The 25821-nt window shown below is 34.6% G+C and overlaps 1 pseudogene; it reads left to right on the forward strand.

Annotated features, from left to right (window-relative positions):
• LOC135218599 (calpain-11-like) overlaps nucleotides 1–25821 on the forward strand; it is a 115851-nt pseudogene extending 90030 nt beyond the window's left edge.

Genomic DNA, 25821 nt, shown 5'->3' on the forward strand with positions numbered 1-25821 from the left:
ACTTAAATCCTCTTTCATTATCACTGTTGCTTAAAAAACAACATGCCACCCAGATTAATAGACTGTAACCCCGCCCCTTCTTTCTTTTTTTTTTTTTGTATATAAAGGCCCGTCAACTTGTCTTTATATTCAGTGGGAACATGCAAATGTAGACTATACTACGAAAGTACTTGTGCCAAGTCCCTGTTTCACTTACATTTCTACCGTGGATTTAAGAATATACTCAAGTACGTGTTAACTTCGTGCTATATATATATATATATATATATATATATATATATATATATATATATATAGATATATATATATATATATATCTCTATCTGAATATATATATCTATATATATAATATATATCATTTATATATATATATGACTTCTCTTAATAAAGGAGTGACTAAAGAGAAAAATAAAATGCATAACAGTCCTTGCTAAATTCATACATTTTATGCTTTTGCTTAAACCCTCGATTCATTTTAAATTAAAAACGAAACATTCTGTTGCAAATTACCTCATATGAAAATCATGGGCGAATTTAGTAGTGCTAATGAGGCTCATATGAAAATCATGGGCGAATTTAGTAGTGTCTAAAATGAAGGCTTTCTATGATATTCCATTTAAACCCAAATGCAATTATTTGCAGAGGTACATAAACACGCATAAATGCAAACAATTTGGAAGCAGTAATAGAAACTTTTTTCATTTGCTGCAAGCATTACGCTGTAGAAAAAAAAAAAAAAAAAACTTGGTCATACCAATACCTAAATCACAGTCTACTGGTTTTATTTACGGGAAACGTCCATTTGGACGTTTAATAGATTTCTTTTGTTGACAATTTATCGAGAGCTCGAACGCATGTACTCGCTTTTCTGATTGGCTTTTGTTCCGCGGAGAGAGGGTAATTAAAAAAGTAGAATAAAAAAATCATAAAAAAAAAAAAATACGTTAAAAGTAGAGTGATACTTTTTCAGTTGGCACTTTCTCTTAGTAATTTCTGAAAAGGAAAATATAATATTATCACTCATATTGATATACAAGGCGTGCCAAAAGTCTGGCCCCATAGCAATGCAAACGTCTTGTACTGAATTCTGCAGAAAACTTATAGAAGTAAACGAATGCCCTTTTGAGCAAGTATCACAACTGATAAACTAACTGATAAATTGGTGAAATATCAAATTGCTAATGAATAAATCAAATGAATTAGGTACTAGGATATATGTGAAGGTCTTGCACTGAAAGCTGTAGAAAATGTGTAAAAGTAAATGAATGTTATTTATTGATGTTCATGAACTAACTAGCTGTTAATTTACATAGAATAGGAACTAGTGGGTTTCTTCTATACGTTTCCTTTGGTTCCAGACTTTTTTGACACCCAGTAGCACAGGGGGGTCAATAAGAAACTAAAGAAAAAAAATAACCTAAACGAAAGTAGTACTGGCACATTTTGGGACACCCTGTATTATAGGGGCCAATATTAAACTAAAGTAAATGAGTAACTTCATAGAAAATACTAGTTGCAGATTTTGAGGCACCCTGTATGAAAAGAAAACAAATTAGGAACTGAAAAGAAAGTAAAAGTTAGAAATCCATGCCCTTCATCGCTTACTCGTGGAGTAAGCCTACAAACTAATTTGTTGTTGTTGTTGCTGTTGTTGTTCTTGTTGGGGGGTGGGAGAGGTCTATGGAAAGCCTGAAAATGTCTGGAAAAGGTGTTTGTCGTTGAGTTAAAGATACAGGAATATTAGGATAGGATACAGGCAGTCCCCAGGTTACGACGGTGTCGGCTTATGACGTTCCGAGGTTACGACGCTTGTCAATAGACGTTATTTCCAGGGTTACGATGCATGTTCCAGGGTTACGACTCCTACAACGCTCATCTGGGTGATGAAATATGACACAAAAAATGCAAAATAATCAATATTTGAAAGTTTTTTTTTGATGAAAAATGCCATAAGAATGCAGTTTACATAGTTTTCAATGCACCTAAAGCATGTAAAGTAAGGTTTTCTTAGGATTTTTGACAATGTTCCGGCTTACGACGATTTTCGGCTTACGACGTGTCTCAAGAACGGAACCCCCATCGTAACCCGGGGACCGCCTGTATTTAGGATTTATTTATTAGAATGAAAGTGTAAAAAAATAAATGATGTGCGTGTTAGATAGTACAGAACAATTATTTAAAATAAAAAAGAGTATTTGTTTTAATATTTGTTGGTGAAACAGCGCACTTTTTGACCCTAGATTTTAGCACGCTCCCCGAGTAAGCTGGAATCATGCCTTGTAATGGTAAAGAGTTACTGATAACATAGAGCCATAGCTTACCAACATAACTTTATTATCCATCTAACCCAACTCTATTCCTTGTAGTAGTAAACAGTCACTGATAACATAGAGCCATAACTTACCAAAAAAACTTTAGTGTCCGTCTAACCCAACTCTATTCCTTTCAGACTAAGGAACCCCTGGGGGCGTGGGGAATGGAACGGCCCTTGGAGTGAACGTTCCTGGGAATGGGACTCCTTATCAGACAGAGACAAGGAACTCCTCTCAGTCAGAGTCAGGAATGAAGGGGAGTTCTGGTGAGTATGACTCAGGCTAATAAAAAATCATCATAAGGTATAATAAATATTAATGCTAATAGTAATGTGAATATTAAGAGGGTGAATGGTATTGACTAAGAGAAAGTGAATGTATCTTGTGAGGAGAGGAAGGAGGGAGAGTAGTAATGACTGCCAAGTGTCGTCGTAAATACTTAGGAGAGGAGTAGATGAAGGATGCTGATTAGAGGTTAGTAAACGTATTATTATTATTATATTATTATATCATTATCATCTGAGGAGAGTAAAATAAATATGTTATTATTATGATGATGATGATGATTAATATTATTAGTATTATTATTCAGAGGATAGCAAAATTATTATTATTATTATTATTATTATTATTATTATTATTATTATTATTATTATTATTATTATTATTATTATATATTGGAGGATAGTAAAAGAAAAGTTATTATTAATATTATTATTATTAGTCAGAGGATAGCAAAACATTATTATTATTATTATTATTATTATTATTATTATTTTATTAACAAAAATTAATGGCTGCTTCAGCAGCGTTTACGCTTTTAGAGTTCTTCTCTTATTTATTATTATTTTATTATTTTATTTATTATTATTATTAAAAAAATCCTCATAGTAGCACGAGTCTTCAAATGGAGAAACAAATCCACAGTTATATAAATGTACATATATTTCAGTTTAAAAACAGCAAAGATAGCTTTCGGGAATCTGTTCGGTTCTCCTTATCAATCTGACACGTTGAAATACCACTCCAGCGAAGTAAACATAACAGGAGACAAAAATTAAGTGACTTGTTTATAAACAATGAGACCGGCCGTCAAACATGAATCGGGCAATTCCGTCGTCTTCTGATGAAAGCCCCGCTAGTCGTCTGGAACGTCTAATTGGTCCTTGCCCAATGCGGTCGTTCTGATGGTCCTCTTCAACAGCATAGGCGCCGGCAGCATCGGTTACAGGAAGTAGCCGAGTTACCTGAACGGGAAAAAAGAGAGGCAACCGCAGCATCAGATGTTGGCTAAAGAGACAACACTCTCATAATGTTCTTTATTCTTAAAGCCTTTAATATATTTCTTGGAAATAAGGATATTGGTGAATTTATCTTCCTGTGTGAAGGATTTATTGCCTTCCATAGAAAACCCCTCCACTAGCCTTCTTATACCAACACCTTTACTTCTAAAAATTACTTTATATTCTTCCCAATTTATGCGGTGATCGAGCTTAAGACTGTGACTAACTAATACATTGTTTTCCGCATGTAACTGGTATGCTCTTTTGTGTTCCCCGATTCTAGTGGGCAGCCCTCTACCACTTTCCCCGAAATATTTAGAGGCACTTTCTGAACAGGGAATTTCGTAAACACCAACATGTTTGTGATTCGTTGTGCTATTCTTATGTATAAGAAGTTTCTTAATAGTGTTATTATAATTAGACTATATTTATTTTATCATTGTGATTTTTGTTAACAGTTGTCCGTATTCTGTTCAGGTGAGGATTAAAAGGGAGTGCAAGACAATTCGTAAACTTCTTTTTGTCATTTACTTGAGAGGAATCTATGTAGAATATCCTTCTGGCTTTTTAAAGGCATTATTAATAAAATATGAAGGATAACAAAGTTTTTCTAGAACATCTTCAATGTGTTTAAGTTCTCTGTCAATGAAGTCGGGGCCACATATTTTCAGGGCTCTCAAAACAAAATTGACTAAGATGTTAGTTTTGACTTCACTATTGTGCCAGGAGAAAAAATGAATTTATGTTTCTGCATTGTTTTTTTTACGATAAACTGTAAATTTAAAAGTGAAAGTTACTGGGTCATAGAAGATCAGTATGTCTAAAAACGGCAACTTATCATCTGTTTCGTGCCATTAAAATTCAATAGAGATGTAAGAAAAATTGCTAGTACGTTGTCTGAACAGGAACATAAACAAATCATAATAAGTAAGATTTCCAATAAAAACCCGAGTCTTCCCTATTTTTATGGCTTACCATGGAAGGCAATAAATCTTTCACACAGGAAGATAAATTCACCAATAACCTTATTTCCAAGAAATATATTAAAGGCTTTAAGAATAAAGAACATTAAGATAGTGTTGTCTCTTTAGCCACATCTGATGCTGCGGTTGCCTCTTTTTCCCGTTCAGGTAACTCGGCTACTTCCTGTAACCGATGCTGCCGGCGCCTATGCTGTTGAAGAAGACCATCAAAACGACCGCATTTGGCAAGGGCCAATTAGACGTTCCAGACGACTGGCGGGGCTTTCATCAGAAAACGACGGCATTGCCTGATTTATGTTTGACGACCGGTCTCATTGTTTATAAACAAGTCACTTAATTTTTGTCTTCTGTTATGTTTACTTCGCTGGAGTGTTATTTCAACGTGTCAGATTGATAAGGGGAACCGAACAGATTCCCGAAACATCTTTGCTGTTTTTAAATTGAAACATATGTACATTTACATAACTGTGGATTTGTTTCTCTATTATTATTATTATTATTATTATTATTATTATTATTATTATTATTATTATTATTATTATTATTATTATTATTATTATTATATAGCAGAATGCTCAGCATAAGCCATAAAGCAATCTAGCACATGAACATCCCCTGTGTAATATAACTAAGGTAAATAATTTCTTAGAACCTTTATAAAACTTTAGCATAAGCATCGATCACAGGTCAACGTTGAAGCTGAGGTGGCTGTGTCACCCATTTGCAATACGACCAAACACATCGCCCCAGGTGCAAATTACTTACTCACTTACCTCATTCGGAAACTTAACTAATTATGATTTCATCGACTACTGAATTTAATGTTTTCGGAAACGGCTCAGTTAACTCGTCATTATCAGGTGAAGGACACCTGGCGTTAATTAGCAGTAGATTTATTTACTGTCCAAATGAATGCCGGCGGCATTATTCCCCGAATCAATTACCACGCTCAACGAGGTGATAATAAGAGCAGTTTTCTAACGCAGTTGCTTTGAGAGAAGCGATATTGTTTTTTTTTTTTTTTTTTTTTTTACACAGTTCTAAAGTGGATGTCGTTTCATCGCCATGAAAAGGATAGCGCGAATCTCTATGGCGTTTGGAAAGGATGTATACTGTGTGAGGCTGAATTTCTTGGCTTAGAGGTTTACTACAGTCTTCAATATGTGCTATCTTTGTATGGTAACAATGGAATAGACGCTTTATCTTCCCTCCACGGATTTATTTGATAGGCCTTGTCTTGCAAAAGTGTTTCAACTTGCAATTTTGCAACCAGCAAGATGCTGTTTATGGGAAAATACAGTTCACTGAAAATATAAAGTATTTTATATAAATATCAAAAGAGTGACATAATCTAGACATCTATCATTATTATCATATAGATAATGGCAGAAATTGTCTGTATGTACAGTGTATATAAATATAAACAGAACAACAAGTCCACAACCATTCTACAGTTAAATTTGTCCCTATTTTTGTACTCATTTTTATTCCGGGATTTCCCGGGATGTGCAAACATATCCCGGGATTATCAAATCTTGAAAATTGTCCGGGATCCCGGGATCCCGGGAAACAAACCCAACAGTCGTAAACTTTTTTCATTAGAGCTTTTACGCAATTTCCTTGTACCCTCAGTAAACCTGGTGTTCTTTAGCAAATTACACATGTAGCATGTGCCCTTTTCACCTGGTTTCAAGCGGCTTCACGATAGCCATCAACCCGGATGACCATTGCAATGTCTAACAACGTCACGGCGGCGTTCCTCTGGACCCTCTTATAGCCCTCGTCTGTTTTCCAGGATGGCCTTCGACGACTTCGCGCGTCACTTCACTCATCTCGATCTAGTCCACGTCGGCCCAGATGACTGGATGAACGAGCCGGCCCTTCATTCCAAGAAGCCCTGGAGGGCGGTGCTCGCGCGCAGGAGGTGGAGAGCTGGCTACAACGCCGGAGGTGGACCTCAGCATGTTGGTAAGTTTATACTGCGGGAGTTGATTGACCTAAGACCAGGTGGAGAACTTGCATTAGAGATGATATGAGGAAGAAGGGAGTATGGGAGGAAATGACACAGGACAGAGGTAGATGGAAGAGACTCATTAAAAACGGCGACCCAGAATAGGGATGAAGCTGAGAAGAAGAAGAAGAAGAAGTTGATTGATTGAACAGTTCGGTAATGTGTATCACCTTTACTCAAGCAACTAACTTCAAGGTTGCCTAATAAATCTTAAAGAACAATTAGAAGGTTAACCTTTGAAAATCAATTCATAAATGAAAGTCAAGTTTTAGTTTTATGTTCTCTCATATTTATCTGTGTATCACCATTTTCTCTAAGTTGATTTTCTCTCAAGGCTGATTTGCCTTTGGTACAATTTTGGCTGTGTAGTCTGTTGATTTTGCTCACAAGGGTTTTCAATTGAAGCTTTAGAGACAGAAAAGAAAGTTCTTTATTTAGCTGACTGATTAAAAGTTGTGTATATTCAGGGGACATTATAAGATACTCGTACATTCACCCAACATAAATATTATCTCAGACAAAGAAATCCAAAATGTCCAATTCCCAACCCCAAAACCGAATATTAGCTCTGACAGGGAAAACCCATTCACCCCAACAACAATATTATCTCTGACTGGAAAATCCATTCACCCATCAACAATATTATCTCTGACTGGAAAATCCATTCACCCAACAACAATATTATCTCTGACTGGAAAATCCATTCACCCAACAACAATATTATCTCTGACTGGAAAATCCATTCACCCAACAGCAATATTATCTCTGACTGGAAAATCCATTCACCCAACAACAATATTATCCCTGACTGGAAAATTCATTCAACCAACAACAATATCATCTCTGACAAGAAAATCTATTCACCCAGCAACAATATCATCTCTGATATGAAAATAAATTCAATCAAAAACAATTTTATCCCTGACAAGAAAATCCATCCTCCCACCAATGATATTTTCCAAGATTACGTCAATTCCTTATTTCTATTCGTAATTTCTATCCATATCTGTGTCAATCCTTACAACTTCCTCTGGCGTATAATCTTCGGATGAACCTCTTATTACGAGAAGCAAAAAAAAAAAAAAAATAATAATAATAATTTTGCCTTTTCCCCTGTGACCTCATTAAGTTCCAAAACCCTCATTTATCTAGTTTTATCTGAGGTATTTTATGTCAATGCAACTTCAATAAGAAGATTAGTTTTGTGTTTTCGCTCATTTTTCTGTGGAATGGTGTAATGTAATAATTAAGGATTAATTTCAGTCTGTTTATGAATATTTAATTCTCTCTCTCTCTCTCTCTCTCTCTCTCTCTCTCTCTCTCTCTCTCTCTCTCTCTCTCTTAGACGAATACTGACTATCTCTTCTGGATATACGTACACTATCTCTCTCTCTCTCTCTCTCTCTCTCTCTCTCTCTCTCTCTCTCTTCTGGATATACGTACATTACCTCTCTCTCTCTCTCTCTCTCTCTCTCTCTCGTAAGTAGCCATCTTGCTTGGTGAGTCGTACCCGCGTGAAGTCAGATTAATCAACAGATATCACAAGTTTAACTACGACTAGAATTTGAGAAATATCTAGAAGTGTTCGTGAACTATCGGTGATAAGATTAGTGTGAAAATAGTAGATAAAGCGTCTTCTAAGTTAGTTTATCAAGTGTAATACTATAAATCAGAACAAGATGGCAGTAAGTTCCAACTGCGGGAAGAGGTGGCGTAATTTGGCGTGTCTAGCAGATTCACAATACGATGAGGTAGCAGGAAGGGAACTGGCATTTCTCATCTATGAAATCAGCAACAGTCCTAACCAAAAAGATACAAAAGCATTCATAGATATATTAGAAGGATATAATCCTTCAAACTGGAACAAATCTAATGAAAATATCTTGAAAATAATTGAAGAAGTTCCAAATAAAATCCAAGTGGTCAAGAGAGAGACTCATAAAGAAAATATACATAAACCAACATATTCCGACAAAGAAAATGAATAAGGTGAATCTTGTGAATATCCTAATTGATGCATTAGGAAAAAGAATGCCAAAAGCATGCAACTGTGTAAAGGTTTGGTATAGCATAGTCAATCCACAAAACCTAATCAGAAAATGTGCTGCATGCAACATTCCGACCCATCCACAGTGTGCTGAGGTAATACAAGATTTGAGAAAAGATACAAGAATTTTTTGTTCAACATGTCTATCATGGATAGACAATGTTATTAAATCAAGATTGAATGTACAAATAGTTGAGGATAAGAAGAAGAGGAAGAGGAAGAAGAAGAAGAAAAAGAAGAAGAGGAAAACGGAAGAGAAGTAAACAAAAAATGAAATGACAGAAAAAAAAATAAGGAAAACAAAGAACAAGATAAAAGTATGGATGCAGAGATACTCATTGATACTACATATGAGGCAATAAAGCAGCATACCTACGAAGAAATAAATTATGATATGACAACAGAAAAGCAAATCCCGAAGAGGCTCTACCCAGATCTACACAATGACGGGAAAGAGGAAAATATAGACAAGAAAGACAAAATCTGCAACCTTTTGAAAAGAGGGAATTGCAGATTTGGAGAAAGATGTTACTACAAACATCCTAAGATATGTCAAAACTATGAAATATATGGTAAATGTGCATACTTAGATGGATATGGGGATGATTGCAGAGATCTGCATCCAAAAATATGTAAAAAACCTAAAAGAAGGAAAAGGATGTAAGTTCGACAAAAAATGCAAATATATGCACCCTGTAGCCATGAATCATAATCAAATAAATAACCAACCAAGTAATAAAATCCAAAATAAGAAAGAAACAAATAAAGAGAGAAAATCAAGAATATCAGGTAAAAGAGAAAAGCAAACCACCAATGAGATATGCAGAGGTGTCAGCAAAAATTTCAAAGCATCAGCTCCGAAATTCTACTCAAGAGATAATAACTGTATTTATTATGCAAGAGGATATTGCAGAAACGGAGAAAATTGCAGATTCAGACACAAAATGAATAATTATGATGAAGGAAGATCAAATATTATGGAAAAGTTGGATTTTTTAATGTCAGAATTTCGGAAATGAAAAAAAAGAACAACATACCGAACAGGAAAGAGACATGGGAAAATCCTTATTACTACCAGTATTAAATGAAGGAGAAAACACGCAAACCATCATAGTGATGAATGCGCAGGGTTTAGTTACGAGTAACTCAAAAAGAAAAATAGAGTACTTAGAAGAACTAACCCAAAATAAAAGAAAAGAAAATAGATATAATGAAAACTATAAAAGTGAAACCTGGTATTCCACCCAAGAGACTGGGAAGGATGATCAAATAAAGGGTTCCAAACTTATAGATCAGATAGAAAAAATAGGAATCAAGGAGGAACCGCAATATATGGGAAAGACAAAAAACAAAGGAAAAATATATGAGAAATATAGTAACTCAGAATGTGAACTAATAGCGGTAGAATTTGAATCTGAAAAATTGATGAACATAGTAATATATAGACCTTCCTAATACTAAAGAGTGTTTGACTTAATAATTGAAAAATTGGATGATATATGTAGAAATCACAAGGACTGGACTATTCTCCTATCTGGTGACTTCAACTTTCCTTTCGTAGAATGGAAAGAACGAATAGGAGATTGTGGTTGTACTTATACATATAAAAAAGAGAGTAATAGTAGTGCAGAAGATAAGAGGCAATTCGAAAAGCTATTAGATATGCTACTAGAATACAACATTCAACAAATAAATCACCTGCCAACAAAGAAACGGAAAATTACTTTAGCAGACCTAGTAGTTTGTGAACGAGATGAATTATGTTAAAGAAATAATATTTATAATGCGAATATTTCAGACCATAATGTCATAGAATTTTAACAGTTCATTCCAAAGCAAGTGAAAATAGAGATAAGCAAGAAATGAAAAAGTGGGAAGGATATGGAAAATACAACTTCTCTACAGTAAAAATATAAAATGGTCAGAAATTAATGAAGAATTAAACAAAGATTGGGATAACATTTTCGTAAGTGATGACATAAGGGTAAATACGGAGATATTATATAAAATATTGGAGAAAATAGTGGAAAAATATATACCGAAGAAGAAAAGTAAACATCATTCATGCATACCAAGAGACAGAAGGATCTTGTTCCAGAAAATCAGAAAAGTGGAAAAAAGGTCTTGCAAAAGAAAAAAATGCATGGAAAGTTAATTAGGAGCAACTAAAAAGTAAGATAGAAAATGCAGAACAAAAGATTATACAATCAAAAGAAAATGAAAAACGGGACTTGGAAGAAAAAACCCTATTAAATATCAAGAAGCAAAACCCCAAACTATTATTCTCATATGCGAAGAAGATGAATAAAAGAAGAATAGAAATAGGCCCTCTGAGAATTGAAGGGAGATTAACGAATGAAAAAAGGAAATTTGCAACATACTGCAGAACGATATAAGAGAGAATTCACCCCTAGAATAGATAATGAAGATAATGATATAGAAGTAGGGATGAAAATAGTGAATATTTAGCTGACATAGATATTAATGAAGCTGATATTGTGCAGGCTATTAATGAAATTAAAAATGGAGCTGCTGCAGGGCCTGATGGAATTCCTGCTATTTTGTTAAAGAAAGTAGTTCATTCTATCGCAAAGCCACTTGCAATATTATTAAGACAAAGTGTAGATACAGGCAAGATTTATGAGGAGCACAAATTAAGCAGATATTACCCCTACTTTCAAAAGTGGATCAAGACTAGAGGCAAGTAATTATAGGCCTGTGAGTCTAACATCACATATTATGAAAGTGTATGAAAGGGTAATGAGAAAAATATTATGAAACATTTATAAAAAACTAATTTGTTTAATAAAGGACAACATGGTTTCGTACCCGGAAAAAGTACACAAACCCAACTGTTAGTCCACCGTGAGAACATATTCAAAAATATGAAAAGCGGAAATGAAACAGATGTGGTTTATTTAGACTTTGCAAAAGCTTTTGATAAAGTAGACCATAATATATTAGCGAAGAAAATTAGAAAACACAATATCGTGGATAAAGTAGGAAGATGGTTAAAAGAATTTTTACACAACAGAAAACAGATAGTTATTGCAAACGACGAGAAATCGGATGAAGTCAAAGGTAATATCCGGTGTGCCGCAAGGTACGGTGTTAGCTGCAATACTGTTTGTTATTATGATTGAAGACATAGACAATAATGTGAAGGATTCGGTAGTGAGTAGTTTCGCAGATGACACAAGAATAAGTAGAGAAATTACTTGTGATGAAGATAGGAACGCTCTACAAAGAGACCTTAACAAAGTATATGATTGGGCAGAGGTAAATAGGATGGTATTTAACTCTGATAAATTTGTATCAATAAATTATGGAGACAGAGAAAGAAAGCTATATGCAATAAAGGGACCTAATAACTGAGACCATCACAAATAAGGAAGCAGTTAAAGACCTTGGTGTGATGATGAATAGGAACATGTTATGCAATGATCAAATAGCAACTCTGTTGGCAAAATGTAAAGCAAAATGGGAATGTTGTTACGGCACTTCAAAACAAGAAAAGCTGAACACATGATTATGCTTTATAAAACATATGTTCGTAGTCCACTTGAATATTGCAATATGATATGGTACCCACACTATCAAAAGGATATTGCACAAATAGAGAGTGTACAAAGGTCCTTTACAGCTAGAATAGAAGAAGTTAAGGACCTAGACTACTGGGAAAGACTACAATTCTTAAAAATTATAATAGTCTATAAAGGAGAAGAGAACGCTACATGATAATTCAGGCATGGAAACAGATAGAAGGAATAGCAGAAAATATCATGGAACTAAAAATATCAGAAAGAGCAAGCAGAGGTAGATTAATAGTGCCCAAAACTATACCAGGAAAAATAAGGAAAGCACACAGGACATTAATCCACTACGCACCAGCATCGATAATGCAGCGTCTATTCAATGCGTTGCCAGCTCATCTGAGGAATATATCAGGAGTGAGCGTAGATGTGTTTAAGAATAAGCTCGACAAATATCTAAACTGCATCCCAGACCATCCAAGATTGGAAGATGCAAAATATACCGGAAGATGTACTAGCAACTCTCTGGTAGACATTAGAGGTGCCTCACACTGAGGGACCTGGGGCAACCCGAACAAGATGTAAGGTCTGTAAGGTAAGGTCTCTCTCTCTCTCTCTCTCTTCTGGATATACGTACATTACCTCTCTCTCTCTCTCTCTCTCTCTCTCTTCTGGATATACGTACATCACCTCTCTCTCTCACTCTCTCTCTGTCTCTCTCCCAGACGAATACTGCACAATCACTTCTGGATATAAGTGCACCTCTCTCTCTCTCTCTCTCTCTCTCTCTCTCTCTCTCTCTCTCTCTCTCTCAGATGAATACTGCACAATCACATTCATCTCTTCCTGCAACTAAAGTTATGAAAATGAACATTAGGAATCAAAGTTGCCTTCAGAATTCAGCCCAGTTTCCTACTACAGTTGTGAATTAATATGGAATTCTCTCTTTTTGTCTGATTTAAGCCATTGGAAATCATAACGTTGAGAGAAACGATTAAAAACAAAACACTCGGCCAGACAGTTATAGCCTGAAGAACGAGGTGGACGGCCATCACCATTTCGTATCAGATTTCTCTTCAAAGCAAATGGCTTCTACAAGAATGAGTTTCTTGGGAAAACAAATGTCCCTGGTTCAGCGTTGATAAAAAATGGGTGTAAATGAAGGAATGGGGGAGAGAGAGAGAGAGAGAGAGAGAGAGAGAGAGAGAGAGAGAGAGACCAACTGGATAAATGATAAAAGTATATTAGGCAGACCATAAATACTTTCATACAATTTCTGTAATAAGAAAAAACAAGGCAGGGGATATGAGAGAGAGAGAGAGAGAGAGGGAGAGAGAGAGAGAGAGAGAGAGAGAGAGAGAGGAAGGTATGTGAATAGATGAATAAAAGTCTGTTAATGAGACCATACAATCTTTAGTCCAGTTACTGTAAAACGAGTAAAAAAAATAGATGTAGGTAAGGTAGTCAGGAGAGAGAGAGAGGGAGAGAGAGATGGAGAGAGAGAGAGGACGAGGAGGAGAGAGAGAGAAGAGAGAATTATTAAAATTTTAACATACATTGTCTGCCAATCGAGTAATGAGTGTTTATATGACCAATCTGAAAATCAATTATTGGGGAAGTCAGTAAAGAATTAACCAAATAAATATCATAATTAAATCTAGAAGTTTCGAAGAATTGAAATTAAAAAATCGATTTATCACAAAAATGTTTGGATAAATATACACTTGTCTAGTCAAGTTTCCAAAATGTGACTGTTACACCGATACACAAAGGGAACTATTGACGTTTAATGTTGGATTCCTTCTACTAAAGAAAACAAGTAAAAATTGGCAATCTAGTTTTCTGTACAGCCTATAATCAAGGCGACCGAAAATAGATTTGTCTTTCGGTGGTCACGGTATAATGCGGTATGAGCCGCGACCCATGAAACTCTCAGAGCCTGCCGTGGTGGCCTCCGTTATTACGTTGCCAGCGCATGATGATTGTTGACTTTAACATTAGATAAACTTAAAATTACTGAGACTAGAGGGCTGAAATTTAGGATGTTTGGTGGCTGGAGGGTGGATGATCAACATACCAATTTTCAGCTCTCTAGCCTCTGTAGTTTTTATGATCTGAGGGCGGACAGACAAAGACATCTCAATAGTTTCATTTTACGGAAAGCTAAAGTGCAGACTCAGGAAAATACCATTTCTTTTATATAAAACTGGCCCCCAACCCACCACACCCCCCAAGAAAAAAAAACGTCTCCTATAAAAGGATTTTGGGGTTAAAGTCATTTCCCGAATTCTTATAATATCTTTCTCAAGCTCCTTTTTCTGATTTAGACAAAATTGAATTCTATTTTCGATAAGAATCTCCTGGACAAAGACCAAATCACTCTAGTGATTTTTTTTTTATTGGCAGGCCATTTTTTAGAGGTCAATAAAATATTTATTTTTCCAAATTTAGCCTTCACCATTTTTTATGGGAGACCAGTTAGAGACTTTATGTGAAATATTGTTAATACTAAATGTTACACAAACACACACACATATGTATATACATACATATATATATACCTGAAAACGAGGAAAAAAGCATCTGCTATTTATTTACTCTATGAAAGAATAGTAATAATTCCTTTCAATTTCCTCATATTCCTTCTTATTAAACCTTTGTGCTCATATCCCAGGCTGACATTATAATTCTTTAATTTAACCTGTAAAAGAAAAAGATGTGATCCGGCCTCCAGCTTACTCGGGGAGCGTGCTAGTCTTCGGTCAAATAGAGAGTTGTTTCACCAAGGAAAATTAAAATTAATATGCTGTATGTTATATTGGAAATAATTTGCCTGTATTGTTTACCATACACATTGTTTATTTTTTACATTTTCATTCTAATAAATAAATCATAAATATCGTTTCCTAAAATTCCTGTATCTTTAACTCAATGCGAAACAACTTTTTCAGACCGTTTTAGGCTCTTTCATAGACCTTTCCTACCCTCCACCAAGAACAACAGCAACAATAACAATAAAGTAGATTGTAGGCTCACTCAACGAGTAAGAAAAAAACATTGATATTAATCTCAGTCGTTTCCCTAAAACCCCTAAAAATACAAATATCCTCACAGAGACGACGGCCATGAACCCCCAGTTCCACGTGCAGATCCCACGAGCTGGGCTCTCCAAGTGTCACGTCGTGGTGTCCGTCACGCAGCAGTATGACACCTTCCTCTCGGCTCTGGACAACAAGAAGAAGCATCTGCTCCACCCGATAGGCTTCGCAGTCTACGAGGTCCCGCCCAATATGACGAGACTGACCACCGCCTTCGTCAGCGAGCACGTGAGTGGGTTGTCTTCATACTGGGGGGAGGGGGGGGATGGTTTCTAGATTTTTTGGTGTTAGTCTTCCCCTGTGAGGGGTAACTATAACCCTGCTGATTACTCACGCCGTTGTGTAATTAGAAATTGTAATTAGAATTTAAAAGGTCTCTTATTATCATTATTAACTACCTTTATTATTATTTTCATTATATTCAGAAGACGAACCCTATCCAAATGGAACAAGCCTACAGGGTCCATTAATTTGAAATTCAAGCTTCCAAAGAATGTAGTGTCCATCTGAAGGCAATTATTATTATTATTATTATTATTGTTATTTATTTATTTATTTTTTTTTTTTGCTCTATCACAGTCCTCTAATTCAAATGGGTGGTATTTATAGTGTGGGGTTCCGGGTTGCATCCTGCCTCCTTAGGAGTCCATCACTTTTCTTACTATGTGCGCCGTTTCTAGGATCACACTCTTCTGCATGAGTCCTGGAGCTACTTCAGCCTCTAGTATTTCCAGATTCCTTTTCAGGGATCTTGGGATCGTGCTAGTGTTCCTATGATTATGGGTACAATTTCCACTGGCATATCCCATATCCTTCTTTATTTTTTTTTTTCTATTTTTCAGGTCTTGATACTTATCTATTTTTTCTTTTTTTTCCTTTCTCTTCAACTCTGGTGTCCCATGGTATTGCGACATCAATGAGTGATACTTTCTTCTTGATTTTGTCAATCACGTAACGTCTGGTCTATTTGCACGTATGACCCTAGCTGTTCTGATACCATAGTCCCAGAGGATCTTTGCCTGATCATTTTCTATCACTCCTTCAGGTTGGTGTTCGTACCACTTATTACTGCAAGGTAGCTGATGTTTCTTGCACAGGCTCCAGTGGAGGGCTTTTGCTACTGAATCGTGCCTCTTTTTGTACTGGTTCTGTGCAAGTGCCGGACATTCGCTTGCTATGTGGTTTATGGTTTCATTTTTCGTATTGCACTTCCTACATATGGGAGAGATGTTATTTCCATCTATCGTTCTTTGGACATATCTGGTTCCTAGGGGCTGATCTTGTGCCGCTATCATTCCTCCGTTATTATTATTATTATTATTATTATTATTATTATTATTATTATTATTATTATTATTATTATTATTATTATTATTTAGAAGATAAACCCCATTGATTAGAAATTCAAGCTTCCAACGAATATGGTATGCATTTGAAGGGAATTATTATTATTATTATTATTATTATTATTATTATTATTATTATTATAAAAATGAACACTATTCATATAGAACAAGCACACAGGGGCCATTGACGTGACTTTCAGGCTTCCAAAGAATATTTTAGTGTCCATTTGAAAGAGGTAACAGGAGCTAATAGGAAATTCAGAAAGAAAAAGTCAGCAATTAGAAAAGTCTAAAAAAATTATAAATCAATAAATAAGGAAAAAAAATGCAGTAAAATTATACCATACAAGGAAAAGGATTGCTTTGCGGTTCTCTTCTTTCTGAAACTTCTTTTGAATAAACGCCATATTCTTTGGAAGCTTAAATTTCAAGCAATGGCCCCTGTGGATATATTCAATATGAGGGAGTGCATTTTCTTATAATAATAATAATAATAATAATAATAATAATAATAATAATAATAATTCTCGAATTTCCTTCAAACGAACACCATATTACTTGGAAGCTTGAATGTCAGGTCATTGGTCCCAGTAGGCTTGTTTCATATGAACAGGTTTCGTCTTCTGAATAATAATAATAATAATAATAATAATAATAATAATAATAATAATAATAATAATAATAATAATAATAGTTCTTACTATATTCAGTCTGACCTATCTCAGAGACTGAAAATGTAATTAACGTCGAAAGTAAAATCTGGTAATGGAAAACAAATACTTTCACCCGCCAATTCTCTTCTCGTTGTCTCGGTTAATCCAGTGGAATTTGTTTTTATTCTTTTCCTCAGTGAAACTAAGACGAGTAAACAGACGATCCAGATGAAAGCATAAAAGATGAATGGCACGAAAGAAGAGGAAATGGAATAGGAAAAATGACAGTACTTGAGTTTCGCTTTGATGATTTGCCATGAAGCCTTTATATCCATAATATAATCCCCCTGACAATGGTTGTTGTATATCAAACGCCACACAATGAAGAATCGAAACACCGTTGTAGATCCTGCTGACCGGTTTTGGCTTTTTTGCTAAGCCATCTTCAGAGAACTGATACAAAGTGGTAGACATTCTGTGATATATATGTGCCACAAGGTGTTCACATGTCCGTATGTACTGTCCTGCTAACATTTTTTTACTGTGAATTCCCTCCATTTTGTATCAGTCCTCTGAAGATGGCTTAGCAATAAAGCCGACCCCTGCCAGGATCTAAAACCGTGGTTTATTTTTTCCTTTTGATGTTTGTCATATATTTTTTTATATATATTTTCCAGGCTTTGCTCTTTAAATGTGGTGGATTTAAACCTTCCAAAACATCAATTGCTTCTTATACCATGATTTTTCTTTTTATTATAATCTCTCACGTTTCTTCCATATTGATGCCTGTGTATTCCATTGCTTCCTACCCAATTTATCCGGTATTTCCTACGTCGTTCTTTCCACCTCTGTCTCTCTCTCTCTCTCTCTCTCTCTCTCGCTCTCTTCTCTCTCTTCTCCTCTCTCTCTCTCTCATTCAGCTTAGGACTCCTCTCTACCCCTCCAAAAAAAAAAAACAAAAAAAAAACAAAAAGAGACTTCAAAACTGAAAGCCTCACTTTAATTCAAGGAGGACCCGACGGACCAGAATAAAAATGGCTAATGAATTTAGGGAAAATGGCCAGATTTCATTATCACAACATCGTTGACTCCGGAATAAAACGAGAGAGAAAAAATTACCCGTCATTGATACGAAGCCTTTTATGTTCTTGATATGTAAATTGGTGGGGGATATAAAGGTTCGCCAGCGGAAAACTGAAGAGTAATTAACAATGTGTTCTTTGGCCTGTGTTTGCTGGTCGTATCAGAGACTGTTTTGGAATACGAGGTTCGTTTCGTTGACATTTCCGGTATATTTAATTAATTATTTGTTATATTTATTGTTTTCTCTTTATGCCACTGAGATTTACTGGTTTCGGGTATATTTAATGCATTATTTTTGTATATTATTATTTTCTCTTTATGCCACAGAGATTTGCTGGTTTCAGATATATTTAATGCATTATTTTTTATATCATTGTTTTCTCTTTATGCTATAGAGGTTTACTGGTTTCAGCTTATTATTTTCCGATTAGTGTTTTTTTGAGTAGAAGAGCAACCACCATTTAACGATGGAACGAGTCTTTTAATATATAATGACTCTAAGGTAGTCAGATAATCTGCATCCTTAGAATACCCTAAAATGGTAAAGTGCTGCTTCTTGACCTCAATTTTACAATTGATAGCATGATTTTTTGTATTTGAATGTTCTGGTCTGCTCAATCATTGCCCCGTTCTAAAACTAAACCCTGAGTGACTGCATCGTTAAACGGTGGTTGCTCTTCTGCTCAACTATATCTGGTCATTCTATCTTCTTCCGTTGTACCTGAAGGTTGGTGTAACAGCAGTTGTTTTTACTTTTTTTTTTTTGGTCTCTTAATGTTTTTTATTTGTCATTTTAAGAATCCTGTGTATTTTTAGTATTTTTAATGCTACTATTTTGTCATTTTGCAGACTGATGATGCACATAGTCATGTGCGAAACGTTTCTAAATGAAAAAATCTTCTTTTAAAACATCAATGTGTCTTCGGCTTACCTGAATTGATGTTTGATTATATATATATATATTTATATATATATATATCTATATATATATGTACTCTATATAGATATATATATATATATATATATATATTATATATATATATATATATATATAATATTTTCTCCTATTGAGTCCATCCAAGATCATCAAATGACCCCTTTATCTCCCCGCAGAGGCCAATGGACGTGACCTCCACAGCATGGCGCGAGAGACGGTGACCTTCTTCACCCTGCCCCCCGGGGACTACATGGTGGTGCCTCACACTGCCCAACCCAACGCCGATACCAAGTTCCTCCTCAGGATTCTCACTGACGAACAGAGCAACATCTGGTATGGGCAGACGATTCTGGTATTGGTATCGATACACAAATTTAGATCAACTTAGTTAAAAATTGTTTTTCTTTTGTATTTCATGAATTTTGGTCTTACGTCATTCATATATGATGTTGATGACAATGTTCATGTGCATATGCGTAAAAATTCTGATATATATATATATAATATATATATATATATATATATATATATATATATATATATATATACATTATATATATATATATATATATATATATATATATATATATATATATACATATATATACATCAATTTACTTTTTGCTATTTTAGGGAGGTGAATGAGGACAACATGGTTTTCAGATCGATCAGTCTGGAAAGAGTCGACGATGGAATGAAACTGGTGAGTCTTTTTAGTCTTGTGTTGAATCAATTAAGTATCATTCAGTTTCTAATTATTATATAATTAGAATAAGGCCTGACAGGCCTAAGAAGTAATATATAATTTTAGTGCATATATATCATGAAAAAACGTGCTTTTTATTTAATTTTCTGGGACTTTTCCAACAGTGGTCAGTTTCTGTGAAGAATATTGGACATTATTTTGTAATTTATGAGCACAGATATTATAAAAAAAAAAAATTATTTAATTTTTTCTTAGAGATTTTCCAACAAGTGGTCAACTCCTTGAAAGATATTTGACATTACAATAAATAACTCCTGTTATCTGAAAAGTATTTCATATTCTCAGTTATAGAGGCGACAAATAAAAAAAGAAAATGTATTTTTTTTTTAAAGCTGACAGCCTATATTTTGTATGAGCTGTAAGTCCTATTTCATAAGTTATGACTGCAATGCATTCTTATTAAATCCAGTAACAACCATCGTAATATTATGCTTCAGCGTGAGGGCCGAATCATGATGCAGAAATTATTGAGCAAATACCCACCTGAGATGGATCCGCATATGTTGCATAAGTTCCTCAAAACACACTGGAAATGTGAGTATTTATTAATTTTTTTTTTGAGACAGACGTTTCACATCACAAAGCATGCACTGGAGTGAGTAGCAATTCCTCTCTAGTAAGATATCTGAGTTATCATCTTTTATTATAGCTTACTCGGGGAGTAATCCTGCTAACTTCTTTGTTGTTGTTGTTGTTGTGTTGTTCTTTTCAGAGGGACATGAAAGCCTAAAAAGGTCTGAAAAAGGTGTTTCACGTTGAGTTAAAGATACAGGAATTTTAGCTTAGGATATTATTGATTTTTTTATTAGAATGAAAATGTAAAAAAAAAACAAGTAAATGTTTATGCTAAACAGTACAGAACAATTATTTTCAATGAAATATAACGTACTTATTTTAATTATCATTAGTGAAACAACGTGCCATTTGACTGTAGAGTTTAGCACGCGCCCCGAGTAAGCTGGAGGTTGGATCACGCCTTGTTTATCTGAAAGAACTGATAACATTTACAATAACTACAGATGAATAAAAGAGAGAGAGAGAGAGAGAGAGAGAGAGAGAGAGAGAGAGAGAGAGAGAGAGAGAATTAGTTTAATTCAAGTTCTATATCAAATACATCAAAACTGCGTATTCTGATTTCTAGATTTGTATAAACACTTAATAACATTTGACGTAGAATTATTGTAATTTTGCCTCATTCTCTTATGTCATTCTTTCCTCATTCCAGTGTTCTTAGCAGAGAAGCCAAGCTTAGAGTTAGTTAAAAGTATCATCATGTTAAGAGACTTTAACATCAGCGGTCGGGTGTGTCTTGTTGACGTTCCTGGAATACTCATCATGTTGCAGTTTTGGAGGGTAAGTTCAAGATGGGTCATTGGTTTAAATTGCAAGGTCTAATTTTTCGTGTTGTCATTAAATGAGACAGTTTGTTATTTTTAAAAGAAAGTTATTTGCCACATCTCTGTCATAAATATTGTGCAAATACTTAAGGGGTACGTGAAGAATAAAAAGAAAAATTCAATTTGTTGCCTCTCAAGTACTATTTTTCATCAGTAAATGAATTATTGCAATTGCAAGGTCTCATTTTTCATATTGTTGTTAACTGAGACATATTTATTATATTTAAAAGATAGTTATCTGCCATACCTTCCTGTTATAAAAATTGGTAAATACTTGAGGGGTATGAGGAAAATTTTAAAAAATTCGATTTCTTGTCTCTCAAGTACAATTTTTTCATCAATAAATGATTTATAACAATTTTGTTATAGGCATAGTCCGTTTGAATCTCTGTATGGGATAGACATTATGTTTAGTGACTGGAATCTTTGTTAAGACTTATTTGCAAGCAATTTAATTTATTTGATTGTATTTGCTAAAGATTATTCAATTTCTTTTGTAGATATTACAATAATGTTTCTGGTAACAAAGAAAAAGTGTAATTTATAGCCTCCAACGACATAACTAAAATGCTCTGAAGAAAAGTAGAAATACTGATTTTGTGCTAAAGTTACAAAAGCCTAATTGTGTTGCTGATCACTGTTGATTTTGGTAGTCTATAAAACCTAAACTACCTAAGCGTACGTTTTTTCTTGCAGTTAATGGCTACATGATAGTGCCTACTTTTTTTACTCGAAATATTTATAGCCATTTAAACTTCTGTTTAAGGAGACTTTAGTACCAAACACTCATCTGAGTTAGTTTTCTCGTGCAATGAATAGTTTCACGACAATCATATATTTTATTTTACATTTGAAATATTTTCCACGATTTAATCATTCTTATTTGAGGAAAAGTTCCTAAGACTTTTGTCCTCTTCCATCAGACTGCTTTTAGTTCCCGGCACTCCGCAGAGGTAATTTCCTCTAGCAATGATTGGGTACACGACAGACAATCGCATATTTACTCTTCCTCTTGAAACATTTTCCACGACTTAATCATTCCTTTTCGAGGAAACGTTCATAAAACGTTTGTTATTCTGCCCCAGACTGTTTTTAATTCCCAACACTCCGCAACAGTCATTTCCCCTCTGAATGAAAAGCTACAGGTACTCTTTTGTTTACTTTTTAACTTGAGACGTTTTCCACGATTTAATCATACCCCTCTCTGAGGGACCGTTCTCTAAAGCTATAGCAAATGCCAAGAAGTGATGTTTAACCTTTTTTCTTGACGCGACTTCAAGTATTTCTTTTATTTATTGGGCGAAAGATTACGGTAACCTGTGCGTTTTAACAAAATCAGACATGAAAATGATTTTGTATCCACTACGTATCCTACTTTCCCGATTATCTAGATAAAATAATGAAGCTATAAATGTCGGGTAATATCTCATTCACGCTGCCTTAGGTAATATCTCGGAAGGTGAATTGTTATAAGTGTTATTTTTTCTCAGACTGCTTTCCTGAAATTCGACCGAAGCCACTGTGGCAAGACGTCCTCCTACCACCTGAGGCCGGCTCTGTGGGAGGCCGGGGTGACGGTATCCAACAAAGTCCTCGAATGCTTGGTGCTAAGGTTTGCCAAGAACAGGATCCTGACCTCGGAGGCCTTCCTCATGGCGCTTGTGAGGCTGCATCTTGCTCACGGTAGGTTGGAAGAGCGTTTTTTTTTTTTTTTTTTTTTTTTTTCTTTTCTCAAAGTCGTGGAAGGGTGGGCACTTTTGGGCGGGGCATATTGCTTATTCTTTAGCTATGAAATACAATATGTCAGTTATGCAATATGCATGCAAATACTATGAATGATAGAGTATTATTTCAATGCTCTGGCTCTTTTCTCCTTGAAATTAATAATAGAAATAAACGCAAAAAAAAGTACAAAATAATTTTGGTTAATGACGGATAAATAATTTTTATGTATTCAATATGTATAATTTGATATATTTTCACTGACGCTAAAATATACCTTTTGAGCTCCTGTTTGTGTATGAAAGCGTTGATTAAACTTTCAACTAATGCTAATAAACGAACGAAAATATGTTGTGTTTATTTTGAATACGTATAATTTAACATACTATTTTTATTGACAATGAGAGATAACATTTGAATCCTTTACAATGTCATTTCAATAATCCAACAGAACGGTTCCACAGCATCGATACCAAAATGAAAGGAAATCCACTGTCATTAGAAGAGGTAAGTTTTATTTTTAGGAATGACTTAATATATATATTTCAAAATCACGTTTATAAGGATATTTGATTTCCGGTAAAGTTACAGAAATTGTTATTATTTTAGGGGGGAAAATGGACTTGATACTTGGCTTTCATTCTTATTTCATCAATGTGTCTCTATATTTAAATGCAGGTGCTTAGTTTAAGGAAGGTACACCTTTAAGACCTATCATGTCAGCTTATAACAGCCCTTCGTTTAAGATATCCAAATTTATAGTTCAATTACTGACTAATTTCTCAAACTCACAATATGTTTTAAAAAATGGTTTTAAATTTCAACAAACAATAATTCAACAAGATGGTGAACTAATTATGACTAGTTTTGACATCGAATCGTTGTTCACTAATGTTCCAGTTACAGAAACCATAGACATTATTCTAAATAAAGTTTATGAGGGTATAGAAGAATTTCACGGTTTTAGCAGACACCTTTTTAAGACACTACTCGAACTTGCTGTGCAAGATTCGGCTTTCGTTTTTAACAAACAGCTTTACTCGCAGGTCGAGGGAGTTGCTATGGGATCACCGTTAGGACCTTTATTTGCTAACTTTTTTATGAGTCATCTAGAAGAAAATTTTTTAAATAGTTGCCCTGATAATTTTACCAGCATTTTATAGAAGGTACGTTGATGATACTTTTACCCTGTTTAAACACAGCTGGCAATGTTACGAGTTTCTTGATTATATCAACACTGTTCATCCAAACGTGAAATTTACCATAGAAACTGAAAACAACAATTCAATAGCCTTCTTGGATGTAAAAATTACTAGGAGTGAACAACGTTTTAATACTAGTGTATATCGCAAGAGTACTTTTACTGGATTGGGAAATAATTTTTACAGTTCGTGTTTTTATGGCTTTAAAGCTAACTCTGTCATTACGTTGGTGCACAGAGCATTTAAATATACGTCTGACTGGTCTGCTTTCCATAATGAAATAGAGTACCTACTGAAATTTTTTACAGCTAACTCCTACCCAAGCAATTTGTTCTTAATTTATTATTATAAAATGGTTTTTCTAATTACGTATCTCCACCCCCTGCTAGTTTCAACGTACCTAAACTTAATATGTACGCATCAATTCCCTTTATCCACACAGATAAACTACGCTTGAATATAAAAAAACATTATAGAAAAAGAATTAGGTTTCCTAAGACTAACCCTAATCCCTGTAAATCCAAAAAAGATAGGTAGCCTCTTCAATTACAAGGATAAGCTTCAAGATTTTATGTTGTCCAATGTAATCTATAAATATGAATGCCCAAGATGCCTTGGTACTTATATTGGCTCAACACGGAGATTGTTGCAAGTCCGTTATTATAGTCACATGGGACTCAGCTATAGGACGGGATCCAGGATATCGAATCCCGAATTCTCGAGTATTCGAACACATACCTCAAAATGCAAGATTCCTATGGAAAAAACACATTTCTCTATCCTTACCTCAACAACCCAAGCATCCTTTCTAACAACACTTGAGTCACTTTACATTAAACACCTATCGCCTAATTTAAACAATTACGTCTCTGCCACTCCCCTTTCGTTGGCCTGAAGTGTAGTTTGGTCGGTCCTCACGTTTCTAGTCATTCTGCTCTTGTTCTCTGACTGATAGGTAGTCTTTTAATACTTATAAGCTTCTTTTAATAATTCATCTTTTTGGATTGTACTTTTTACTTTATTTTACTGTTTTTTAAAAAGAATAAATTTTTATTCCAGACTGATGATGTGCCAATGTTTTGGGGCACGAAACGTCTCTAATAAACTGATCATGTAAGCTGTTGTCTTGCTGGAACCCCTGTTGGAATATATATATATATATTTATATATATATATATATATATATATATATATATATATATATATATATATATATATATATATGTACACTGTCTCATTCATGCCTCCTTCCTCATAAATGTTTAAACATACGAAATATGGCACCATATTCCCATTTCCTCCTGATATACCGTAAACAGTAGAGAATGGCAACTTCAATAACAATTCTTCTCCTGTATTTTAAAATTGATTTTTTTTTAACTTTCCAGATGATTCTGATGACGACATACTCTTGATACCGATGTCTCTCACATTCTGTTGGAGACTTC

The sequence above is a fragment of the Macrobrachium nipponense genome, chromosome 9 (assembly GCF_015104395.2).
Source record: "Macrobrachium nipponense isolate FS-2020 chromosome 9, ASM1510439v2, whole genome shotgun sequence".
Lineage (NCBI taxonomy): Eukaryota > Metazoa > Arthropoda > Malacostraca > Decapoda > Palaemonidae > Macrobrachium > Macrobrachium nipponense.